The sequence below is a fragment of the Ictalurus furcatus genome, chromosome 29 (assembly GCF_023375685.1).
Source record: "Ictalurus furcatus strain D&B chromosome 29, Billie_1.0, whole genome shotgun sequence".
Taxonomy (NCBI): Eukaryota; Metazoa; Chordata; class Actinopteri; order Siluriformes; family Ictaluridae; genus Ictalurus; species Ictalurus furcatus.
In genome coordinates, this window is record NC_071283.1 from 1,303,779 (window position 1) to 1,316,848 (window position 13,070).

Here is a 13,070-nt window from a genome sequence, read left to right on the forward strand (position 1 = left end):
CTTGTGTCCGCAGACAGAATATCTCAGATTTTGTATTTTTCCATTTGCAGATGAGATCTTCACTGACCAGTGTGTAGAATTTTAGATGCTTACTAACACTGGGCCTCATTTATCAAGCTGGATATGAAAGAATGTATTCGGAAATCCTTCGCAGAGGCATTTACATACAATAAGAAGTGTAGGTCAGGAAAATCCAGTTGCTTCGGAGAAATAAACATTCGTGCTCCCGTGCTTCAGTAAATCTAGAATCTTAAAAGGTTTTACGGTTTGTCCTCCTGGGAGAACCCTACAGTGATCTGAACACTTCTCAGCTAATCCAGCCGCCCATGGTCGAACTGTATTCAAAACAACCAAGTCAATGAATGTAAGGGATATATTTTCTAACCAGTGCAAATCAATGCTAGACCAAGGCTTGATTAGCACTGAATTAGGAAGCGACAGATGGAGCGCGCTAATGCTTAGATCTTTGTGAAAGGTCAGAGAGTTCTTTCAAAGAGAACTTCCTTGAGCTGATGATCTCCTGGCAAGTAACTCATCCCCGAAATTCCCACTCACCCATATTCGCAGGAGGTTACGTGTGCGATAGAAGGCTGAATGAACACGTGTATGGCTAATGAGCTACAGCCTGAAGTGCTCTTCAGTGGAAAAAAATGGTCTATGGCGACTTCACACAGTGCACCAATGTTTCCATCAGTATCATGATATTCACTGATATCAGATCACGTATCTTTTCATACTGTTTAATACATAACGCCCTAAAGAACTTTGGTGGCCTAAAGATAGATTGAACTTCGCATCAATATGCGGTTGTTTGGAACTTCCTGCCCTCTACACACCTGGTATACCAGTTCTTCTTCTGGGCCATCTACAGTAAATGTGAGCGGTTCTGCGAAAATGTACTTATTTTAAATTCAGAGCAGTCAGAACTCTACTTCAGGTCACCGAATACAGTCAAACTTGAAATTCTGGCAGTACAGCAGCAAACACCTACACTATATATTATAAATCTATCTATAAACAATTCTCCTTGCGTTGTTAGAATCGCTGTGCTTTAACATCGACGTACGATGTGAGACTTCCCAAGAAACAGTCAGATTGTAAGGTTTAATAAACGTCTACGTTGCATGAAGTGAATACTCGTGTGTTGAAAAAGCTGATTTCATGAAGGTCAGTGTTTCCAAGCGAAGCGGACTGGATGGAATGCTTATTAACCAACATTTAGCTCGACATTGTGAATTTTCTTGAAGTGACAAACCTTTCCATGACCCTGTTCTACTGTATAGAAGTTTATTCATGAGGTGAAAACCTCATGAATTCACGACTGCTGTTTCAAATCACGGCAATATTCTTCATGAAAGGTCGCGTCCGTGTGCCATGGCTGTTTATTTTCGTTGAGAAGACTCTGCTGTCGTACATCAGGCTTGTCTCCAATCTTCTAAATACTTCTGCCAACATCGGTAATGTTCACGTCATGCGAATAGTGTTGCCCCAGAATAAATTGGCTTTAATCTTCATTCTGCGTCGTGAATGCATAATATCATTGAGGGCAGGGAGACGTTTCCTGGAACTCATTGGCATTCAGGGCATAGTGAAGGTCAGTCCGGGAGGGCGAGTTTGGACACCGGTACCGGGACAACTGACAAGCCACATGAGGTGAATTATTCAAGGCCTTTAAACATACTTACTCAAACTGTTTGTTTTCCTGTTAGGACATAGACTCATGAGTGTGTAGACCCGAGAGAATGTGTGTGCAATTGAATAGGAATGAGTCCTCAGAGTAGAGTTTAGTGCGGCTCCATTGCTGGATATTTCTTCCAACATGCTGCATAGCCTACTCGCTTACTCTGTGCCAAATGTCCAGTGGTAAATTCCATCCTGACATCTGAACTACAGTGGACGTTGGAATGAAAGAGTATTAACAATGTGGTGGTCTATTTATTTTATGGTCTATTTTATAATCAGAGAGGTGGTGGTGACTGCTGAGATATGGTATTCCCAAGGGAATGGTATGATTCATGTTAAATGACAAATGAATAATTAGTAACAATGCGTAAGGACAAATGTAGAGCTTGTGACCAGGCAGGGAACGTGAGAGATGAGGTCTGTAGGAAGGTCTTGGATACATATATAAGGCCTCGAGGGATGTGGTGGATATGGAGATGAAGTCTGTAGGGATGTTGCAGATACAGAAATGAGGTCTGTAGGGACAGGGTAAGGATGTAGAAAGGATCTAGATGTAGTTCTGATGTGGCCTGCGGGAAAGGGGCTGATGAGGATTGGGTCGATCTGGGACTTACGGGGTTGTGGTAGATACAGTGATGAGACCTGTAGGGATTTGGCAGTCATGGAGATGGGATCTGTCTGAATGGGAATGGAGATGGGATTTGCAGGCATGTAGTGGATATGGAGATGGGATCTGTGAAGATGTGGCAGATATGAAGATGAGGCTTTTGGGGTTGTGGTGGATACAGAGATGGGGTCTGTAGGGATGTAGTCATTATGGAGATCAAATCTGTCGTGATGTCATGGGTACTGTGATGGGGCTGTGGGTATGTGATGGGTAAAGATATTGGGGCATCTGGGAATGTGGTGCGTGTGGAGATGGGTCCTGTCTGTAAAGATGGGGTGGGGAGAGAGTTGGAACCTGTAGGGATATGGATGATATGGAGATGGGGCTTATGGGATTGTGATTGATACAGAAATAGGTCCTGGCTGTAGGAATACATGGTTGGGACCTGCCTGTAAAGATGGATGGTACATAGATGGGGCCTTTGCGAATGGGGCTTATGGTGATATAGTGGATAATGAGATGGGGTCTGAAGGGATGTGGCAGACATGGAGATGGAGTCTGTAAACATGTGTAAACATGTGGTGGATATGGAGATGAGGCCTGCCTACAGGGATTGGGCGTGGACAGAGATGAGGCCTGCCGAAATGGGGGGAGAGCTTATGGAAATGGAGTAAATGTGGAGATGAGGTGGAATAAGGCTTATCCATACAAGAATAAGGCTTATGGAGATGTGGTGAGGATGGAGAAAGGACCTTTAGAGATACCAAAGATTTGGTTTGGGACTGTATTTTATCCTTATGCAGCACTGTAACTTGTACGTTAATGCAAGTGGACCAACAATTAACCATCTTTTATCATCTTTACTTTCTCAGACACTTGTCGAACGCAGAATTCAGTCCAAGCATAGAGCTGAGCAGCCGAGGGTTAAGAGCCTTACTTGAGGACCCGAAAGAGGTTCTATTGCACGGTGGGGATTTGTAATCATTAGGTCACAAGAAAAGAACCTTAACCGCTGAGTTACCATTAATTTTCCTGCTTAGTTCCAACCTAACACACTGAGATATAATTACGCCCCATAACCTGATCACCACAGCCCGAGGAATTCCAACGTGCATGAGTAATTGAGTTGGATTTCAAATGAATAAAGTCCTAAAAAAAAACCCCCAATGACCTCAACTCGACTCATGCAAATCTGTATAAACTGAGCCTCTGAGATTAAGCTATTTTAGGATCCAGTCCTCCCTGAACATGCGAGTGCAGTTCTCCAGACTGTTTGTCAGAAGCTCTATGTGTACAAATTTTGAATAATCCCTTCCACTATGCGTAAAAATCTAAGATTTTTTCTTCTTTGCTACAAAAGAAACAGCATTATTTAAATCACTAAATAACGAACACAAATAACCATGCTTGGTTATCCATCACAATATAAAGTGCTGCAAAACAGGACCTAGTAATGTTTAACTAAATATCACACGAGCCCCTATAGAAAAGCTGCCGGGAAATAAATACAAAGTGGCCATGAAAGGGCTGAAGCAATTGCATTGCTAACTGGTTTGATTGTACCATTTTCTGGGTCAGCGAGTATGCTTAATGTGCCCTATTATGCACGCTTTCTGGTGCACACGCATAAAGAAGCTCGGCAGCACGAGGGTGCACATCCAGACAAAATCAGATTAGTCAGGCAATCACCTGGAACAATGTGCCGCCTAACAGCCACTGTCCCTATGCAACCATCCGACTGCAACCGTTTATTTAATGGAATATAACTTCATTCGGAATGATGAATAGCGTTCTACACTGGGAGCGCCGGGTATCCCGAGCCGTTTGCATTAGCGGTATTTACCCGGCGGGTGAATGTTTACAGATGGAGCATGTATGTTTGGAGAAGCAGTATATCATCAGCATACATCCAGCTGCAGTATGTCAGTCAAATGCTACATAGTAAAACCATAGTCTATTTGAGGCCAGATCCTCAAAGTGTACTTTCCGAAACGATACTCTTGAATCCAGATAAGGATTCTCTGAATTATCACTCTTTTAAAAGAGTGATATCTTCTCATTTCATCTCCTCTATTTCTGACCAATCATCTCCTTAAAATCTCTCTCCATCTTTACCTAAAACACAAATATCGTTCTGGCTCTGCACCTAATTACTTCCGAGGCAGACGGAGGCCAGATACGAATCTCTGAACATTTTTGGGCTTTTGCGGTCTGAATGAAGCCCAATCTCTCGCCTCTGTCTTAGGACAGATCAAATGAAATCTCGGATTATTAGGTTAAGAAGATACGGACATGTCCATCAAATGTAACTTTAGTAGAGATGTGCTGACAAGCAGAGAGTTTTTTTTTTCTTTTTCTTTTTTTTGCAGAGCAGTACCGACCTTGAAAGTACACATCGGCTGAATATTTGAATAGAAGCAGGGCTAGCTCTGTGAATACGATTCTGCATTATTCACTGGAAGGTAAGGTTGCGAGTTCAAATCCCAGAACGGTCAGTGTTGGTGGGAGCAGCTGTTTAGGATAGAACTTGGTGTTCCTGGACCCATACAAGCCCTCCTTTGGTAATCAGTGCTAAAACGGTGCATCTCAGCAATTCCTGGTGCCACATTTTGGGGTTTTTTCCTGCACACCCAGCTCACAAAGGGCTTGAATATTAGCTGATGAGTCGCACTGGCTATATTAGATCATGGAAAATGAGGGGAGGGGGAAACATGCAAAGCAAGGCGTTTCCAGAAATGGAGCTGACATTTGAGTGCACCCTGGGACTTTGTTTCTCAATCCGTGTATTGTGTTTTCCCTGCTGTACCACACCTGATTCAACTCATGAAACACTCGCTAATTAGCTCATGAGCTGACTCAGGTGCAGGGACAAAAAAAAACCCACAAACTAATCTGCACAGCGTTGTTGGCCTCCAGGCCTTGAGATTAGCTCTGTTGATTCCATCCTACAACACACCTGATGCAATTCATGGGATGCTTGAGAAAACACCAATATGAATTACTGTGTGGTGGTGGATTAATGTTTCTCCTGCTCTAACACACCATTACGCTCATCAGCTAAATTAACCGTCGTCTCCCAAGAGGGAATCAGGTACGTTATGTCAGAGCGGCGAAACCTGAGCTGGCTCGACGATTTCATGCGACTGTAGAATTAAGAGCGTGTGAGCGCCCGCGCGAGGCGCAATAGCGAGTGTCTGGATCTAAAATTAAAGTGACACCTACTCAATTCTGGCACATGCAACATTTCATAGGGATTGACAGGAAGTTTGATTAGCTTGGCCGTTAGCATTTGGTGCAGAAATGTTGTCACAAACTGTGTCTCTCTTTCTGGCCAAGTATGAGCTATTTTGGAAACACTGCCAGCAGTCATGCATATCAAGTAGTGAGCGAACGACAAACCCGAGGATGACAGCGCTCGACTGTGTTTTGTTATTTTCATCCTTGTAACCATGGGTTGGTTTCTAGGATTTGAAAACGTCTGGGGCTTGGGCCAGAACATCTGGAGCGTGTATAGGGGTCTGGGGAAACGTATAATATTGGAACTGAGCACCATTTTCTTTCTAGAAGCACCATTTTCAAGCATTTTGAGCAGAAGGCAGCGTGCTACGTTCTTCGAACATTTAGAACCCATGAGGGTTCTTTGGTTGTCCCTCTGGATGCCTACAAGATACAAGAAGATACAAGAAGTGTTGCCTTATCAAAGAAGGTCCAATTATTCAACGAACGCTTGTTTCTAAGAGCATATGAAGCACTGAGATAGTCTACGAAAACTCGTAAATGACTCGCGCTGACACTGACCGAACCTAGCAGTTGGGTTCTGTCCTACACTCTTGAAAATAACGGTTCTTCGATGGTTCTTTACAGCACCGTAGTTTCTGCATAGAACCTTCTTATTGTCAAGTACCATTTATCATTGTATAGGGTTGAGCTTGAGTTGAGCTATATGGTTCTTTTGGAGATTAAAGAAGTTCTGTATGCTTCATTATATGTTCTTCAGATCAGTGTATTGGTTCTTCTAGGTATCACCCGCTTAACAGGTTAAAATGAACTTTGGTGGGAATGTAAAAGTTTCTCCTGGAATCACTCTTAAGAACCTCACGTTGGTTCCTTAAAGCACTAACTAAGGTTTTTTTGGGGTTTTTTTTTTTAGAGAGCTTATGATAACATGGTTCCTTGTGGCACTGCTGTGAAAAACCATTTGTGGGTTCTTTAAAGCATCAGTATATAGGTGGTTATCTAAAGAACCTGAGAGTAAAAGGTTCTTTGTGCAACTTTAAAAGGTTCTCCTATGGACCATCTTAGGGAGTTTTTCCTTGCCTCCGTCGCCACTCAGTGGCTTGCTCAGTTGGGATAAATTCACACCTTTAATATCTGTATACCGTGTTGATATTTCTGTAAAGCTGCTTTGAGACAATGTCTACTGTAAAAAGCGCTATACAAATAAAATTGAATTGAATTGAATATGGCACCAGGCTGAAAAACCCTTTATGGTTCTAATTGGAACCTTTATAATTAAGAGTGTATTAAGAAACATTAACGGCCCTGAATTCTTCGTCATCTTCTCTTTAACAGGGTCAGCGTGTGAAGACGTGTGATTGTAACACACTTATCTCACACACACGGCGGATTACGGAACTTTGTCATGCATCATTACTTCCAGTCGGTTCATTGTTTCGGTGTTCTCCACACATCCATTAAAGCTCTGGGGTTTTGTTGTTGTTGTTGTTAGTGTTTGTTTCCTTCTTTTATTTCCTTGCCACTTTGTTGTGACTTGTTTCTCCATGTATTTTCTGTCTGTGTCGTCTTTTTGTTGTTTTGTTGATTTTTTTTTTTTTTGTTCATTGCTCAGCCATTTTGGACTTTTCATCCCCTTTTCCTCGTTTTAGCTATTGTCTGTACTTTCCGTTTATTTTCTCAGTTTTTTTCTCGTCACTGTGGACGTCTAGTCTGTCCAACCTCCTTTATTGTTGCCTTTTGTGTCTTGTCTAGACGTTTCTTTCATCTTTTTTTTTGGTGTTGTTTCTGCCTCCCTGACTTTCTGTCTGTAATGAATTTCTGATTGTCTGCTCCTGGATTTTTTTGAGAGTTAAATAATTATGTTGTGCCTCTTTGACTTGAATCGAGGGAACCGGTCGATGCCGATGTCAGAGTCTATGTCAAAAGTGCCGAAGTCTTGTCCTGGACTATTGTACCCAATTTGAAGAATAAAAAAAAAAAAGTATTATAAGTGCTGCTTGAAAAATTGAGTTCGGGATGGGGAACGGGTGAACATGAGAAGACGTGAACAGGTGAACTGAACATCTATTGCCCCTGAAATTCTCATTAGAGATCTCGGATTAGATTTAAAGGTTCTGGACTTGCAGATATTGCACCTGCCAGCTACTTCTTGTAAAAAAAATCTTTTGAAATCGTGTACTGTGACAGTACGAATGTGTATGAATAGTGAATAGTACAAATACAATTTGGACATACTACATCCGCCATGTTGGCGTCGTCATGTGACCTACAACTTAAAAAGAGCCGACGCTCTGCCTTCTGCAATTTTTGATTCTGACAGCTCTTCCGCACCAGTCCTGTTGCCTTATGGGATAGCGCAGTATCCAGTGGTTCCACGCTGCTAAATCTCAGTGGAAACAGTGGGTCATCCAGGTATTTCTCGCCACCTGTCGTATGAATACTGAGAATTTGGACATACTACTCCTTTGGCATACTGCTTTTCACCTACTGTACAGTAGGGATATTTGGATGTAGCCTTAATTGGTTCTATTTCCCAATATATTCCCTAAAAAAAATGACCAATTAGTCATTTGTAATGATTAAAAATCCTGTGCTACCAATAATATACTGTGAAACTATAATACTCTAGAGAGCAACCCCTGACTTCCACCAGACATGACTCCCAGATCAGGGATTCCAAACAGATTCTTTTTAACTCTAAGTGTATTGGTTAACATGTTAACGTTTCTTAGAACTGTTCCATTTCCCACGTCTTCGAAACAGACGTCTGCCATGTACCGAATTCAAGAACGGGACAAGGAACATGTGATGGCACCATCTTTCTTTTCTTTTTTGTGCCACAAACATTTGAAACCAGGATCTCCTTTTTGCCAAGCATAATGATGCAAGGTGCTGAAATAAGGCACGGGAGATCTTCAGCTGCCAGATTGTGAGCTCGAGTGCCTTTTATTAGCTCTACTCCCCACTAGAGAATGTGTTGTTAACTTCACCTATCATTTGGTGAAGACATGGATAGAAAAGGTTATATCTCAGCTGGTATTTCGTATCACATCGAGCCCTTGTATCTGAAGAGGAATTCGCTGTAAAGTGATCCGTTTAACTTTTCTTTCTGCAGCAGGGCTTCTCACAAATGACCTGCTCTTAGAGCTTTTCTTCCTTTTCCTCATTGATGTCAATGTTGCGCGGTTACAGAGCCTCGCTTGTTTCAAGACATTTCCAGCATGACGGAATTGGAAAATCTGGACAGTCTGCACAGCAAACCCTTTAAAAAGAACCAACCCAATTAGATAAAGATTCACAGCTATATTTATAACTAGAGATTTTCCAGAACAAGGGGTCAAGTCGGGCGAAGTCAACTATCATGAACACGGAAGAAGTTTTGCATTTATTTATCGAGGATTTTCAGAGTCTGGGAGAATACTGTATACTGTATAAGGCTTGTAGAGTCTGAACTTCTTGATGTGGCTTTGTTTCCTCATTGACGTTTCCAGAAAAGCATAAAAGATCACGTCAGCCGTCCATTTACTAATAATAGCTTTCCAGGTAATGCGTCAGGTGGAAAGTTCTTCAGCTGTTCAAAGTATATTTGTAATTGTGCAACAGTCCATTATTTCACATGAACAAGGATGGTTATAAAGACATCTTGGCGGATTTGAAGAGAACGGGTCCGGAGTGCTTTGAGGACTTCACTCCGCTTCAACAGTTTAAAGATTAAAAAGTTCCCGTGGTTGTTATAGTTTCATCATTAGCACAGAGAACACTGCTCCATCTTCCTATAAAGCTGCAGATGAAAACAATGACTAAAACGTTCGCTTTCGCAAAGATTTGGGCCATGTTTCATGTTTTACGCTAGCTTTTCCAAGATTTAGAAGGTGATGCTTGGTTCTGTAGACTTTCTTTTTAAAATCTCCGGATATATTTTGCTGGGTGGAAGCTATGTTGGAGCACCTCGGTCTTAAGATCTTGTCTAAAGCTCCATGGATCAACTCAACAGGAAAATGTAGCAAAATGTGGGATCTCTGCTACCAGGGTAGTCTCACCAATCTAACAAGTCTGGACCAAACTGATGAGTGGATATTGTTTAGAGTTGTGTTTTAGTCCCTGTCAAATCTGAAAGGGTTTAGAGCAACCTTCAGGAATCTGCTAAACCAGGGGTGTCCAATCTTATCAGGAAAGGGCTGGCGTTGGCGGAGATTTTCATTCCAACCAAGCAGAAGCCACACCCGAGTCTATTGAAAGCCAAACTCAACTGATTAAACAGGTGGAATCAGGTGTGGCTCCTGCTTGGTTGGAATTAAAACCTGATTGGACACCCCTGTGCTAAACCATAAATATCTCAAGAGTACAAACAGCAAGGGAATTTCTTCTGTCATGAATTAAGCCTGGTTCTATCATATTTATATATTTAAGTCAGTAAAAGAACATTTAACTCGTCGTGAGCGATGCCGGTCTGTTGAACATCCTGATATGGGGCAACAAGATGAAGTCATCGAAAGAGCTCCAGCCAAAACACAGAGTCATAGCGAGACTGGAACACACAGTCCAAAAATCTGTCCATCACCATTTATCACAAATAGTCAGAACAGCCTTAACACGACTGCAAAGGTGCCAAGCGAGATTGCTGGTGCCGTCCAAAACATTGCTTAAATGCCATATAGACTTGTCATGTCAAAGCGGAGAACAAGATCTACTCGTAGCTTTTCCAGACCACCCACTCATCTCTGTTTCATCGAACGTGCTCTTCCAGTGACAGAATGCAAGAGATGAATCTTTTCTTTATACACTTGGCAAATGTTTTTGTAATATTTACAAGTTTTCATCCAACTTGACACATGCTCGAGGAGCCGGACTCTGTAAGAAGGACATCATGCTAATCCTTGGAAACCATCGTCTTACCTTCCGGTTCGACCCCCTGCCTGTGTGCTGTTATCTCTCCCGGGAGAAAAGGCTCAATTTCAATAGCTTTAGACGCTACGGCAGATTGCTAATAGTCATCTAATCCAGAAGGTATTTTACCATGTCCCTTAAAAGCCTCTGGAATTATAGGATGGTTCAATTACAAATGAAAAGATGAAAGGATCTTAGGGGAAGAAAGAGATTCGAGTCTGTACGTGAGGTTGTTCGTGTAGGTAAAAGAGCATGTTTATAACGGTGAAGAAATGTATTAGAACATGTGATATGTATTTTAACACACTCGAACTAGTCTTCTGGAAATTCTGCCTGTTCATATATGCATTCAAACAACTGAATTAGTCCATTTGGAATGATAATGATTAGTATATCTGACATAGCTCTCCTTTTTTATCTGGGAAGCAGACAGGTGGTGGCAATGACAGGAGATGGCTCGTCTAGCACATCCCACATGCAGAGTCATCAAATGAGACAGAATGCTAACCAAAGCCTACAGTACCCAAGCAAATTAAGGTAGGGGGTCTTGATCAAGGGCCAAGTCACGCAAACCTACGAACTTTGCTTTACTGTCTGGTAATTTCCAAACCCTTGTTAAAAGGGTTCTCGAATAGAGAGAACCCAAAGAGAAGACTAAATTCCAGCCTTGATGCATATTTGTAGTAGTAGAACAATCTAGGATCAGACCCTTCTGTCTGTGCACGTGTTAATTCCTATGTAAATAGCACAAGCTACCTCTATATCTGTTCAATTATGCTCATAAACGTCCAATTTTCTAATCCCCGGATTAGTGTTGTAATGGAACATCTGTGAAAGGTTGTTTCCCCCCCCCCCCCCTTAATTGCTTAATTACCTTAAACCATAGCTCTCCGAGGCTGCAAATCATCAACTCCTGAGTCCCTGCATGCTTTTTGGTCGACTGAGACAGGCACTTGACATTTTCTCAATTTATTTTAATATGTTCTTTCCTTCCTTCTTCCTCTAAACTACCACTCGGAGTCATGTCTTGGAGACGCTTGAGACTCTCTCACAGCTTCATTAGCCTGATGATTAGCGGATAATTACCTCGACTAATCTCGCGCAAAGTCACTAATGTGGCCACACAAGGAGTCCACTTTGACGCTGGCGCTTACGGACGTGACAGCGGAGATTGATTTGGCTAAATGGGGAAACGTTATCAGTCATTATGTGAAGACCACCTATGTGGCGTCGCACAGGGTGCTGGCCTTTGAAGCTGTCTCTGTGAAAAGAAACAAAGAGCGTATCAGGCAATTAGAGAGGCTTTACGCTTATGTGCCAGATGGTGAGATCTAAAACTTGTCAAACGCCCACATGTTGCATCAGGAAAGAGGTAATAACAGACTGATGGACCTTGTCAAAGGTGATCTTTATTTGAACAGCATCTGCTCTGACTTTGTTCCTGCTAACAAATGCCTTTGGTCAGAGCCTCAAAGCTTTGAAATCTTAGGACTTGCTGATGGCTCCATCAGTGCGTCCGAGAAGAAAGACGAGAAGCTATTAATTTCGGGCCACGTCACACTACGTGCTAGCTTGAAAGACTCGGTGTGATCTAGTTGGGTTTTTTTTTTTTTCCACAGGCCGTTACTGATTAATGGAATGAAGATCAGCACAGGAAGGACTTTTGATCTTTTAAAACCACTTAAATAAGATACCATGGGTCGCAAATGCTAGAACACTAGAAAAGAATCCATTCATGTTAATTAGCTTATTAATTGGCAGGTTCTTGATTAGTCACAAGAGCAAAATGTTCTCATTTCTAGTGACTTTAATTTTTATCCTTCTATATACACAAACATGTAAGCATTGGACCAAATTGGACCCAGACCCCTAACCCCACCCCCATCCCATCTCATCTCATCTCATCTATAGAGTATTTCTCCATATGTGAGATCTACATACAACTTCCTTGGACCTATCAGAAACCACTAAGCTAGCTTGCTAAGTTTTTGACCTGTGTAGTCTTTTCTTTGTAGGTAGATTCCTGGCATCCATCAGGCTAATTCAAATTGTCAGAAGAATTTTATTAAGGTATCCCTAGTTTCCTCATCTCCTCGCCTTCTCGTACCTAATCCTACTTCTCTCGCCTTCCTCATTGCCGGTTAATTGGTTTCCCATTGACAGCTGGACTTTATATGCTGACAGAACTTCATTCGAACACTTTGTGGAATAAATACTACAATCCTTCTGCACTAATTCCGGTGGCTTCTGCATTGTTCAGACTGATTAGTAAGGGAAAATGAGCTATTGGAAATGAGTTTCTAAGCCTTTGTGAAAGGTTTCTTCGGTAGCATCTGGCAGATTTAATCAACTACCTAAGTTGTCTGTTCTGTTGAAAAGCATATTTATCCCATAGAGGACTGTTCCAAAAATAAATAAATAAATAAAAGTCTGTTTGTGAACTGACAAATCTGAGGCAAATGCTTTTTTTTTCTCCCCCCAAATGCTCATCACAGTGTATATTTCATCAAAATGGTAACACTGTGTGCTCCTGACTTTGAGTGTTAATTGGTGTCGCCTCTAAAGAGCTAACACCTGATATTGACTAAATTAGCGTGCTCCTTTATGCATACTAATTATCGCCTGCACCTGTCTCTGGTCTCAGTAAGGATGCTGG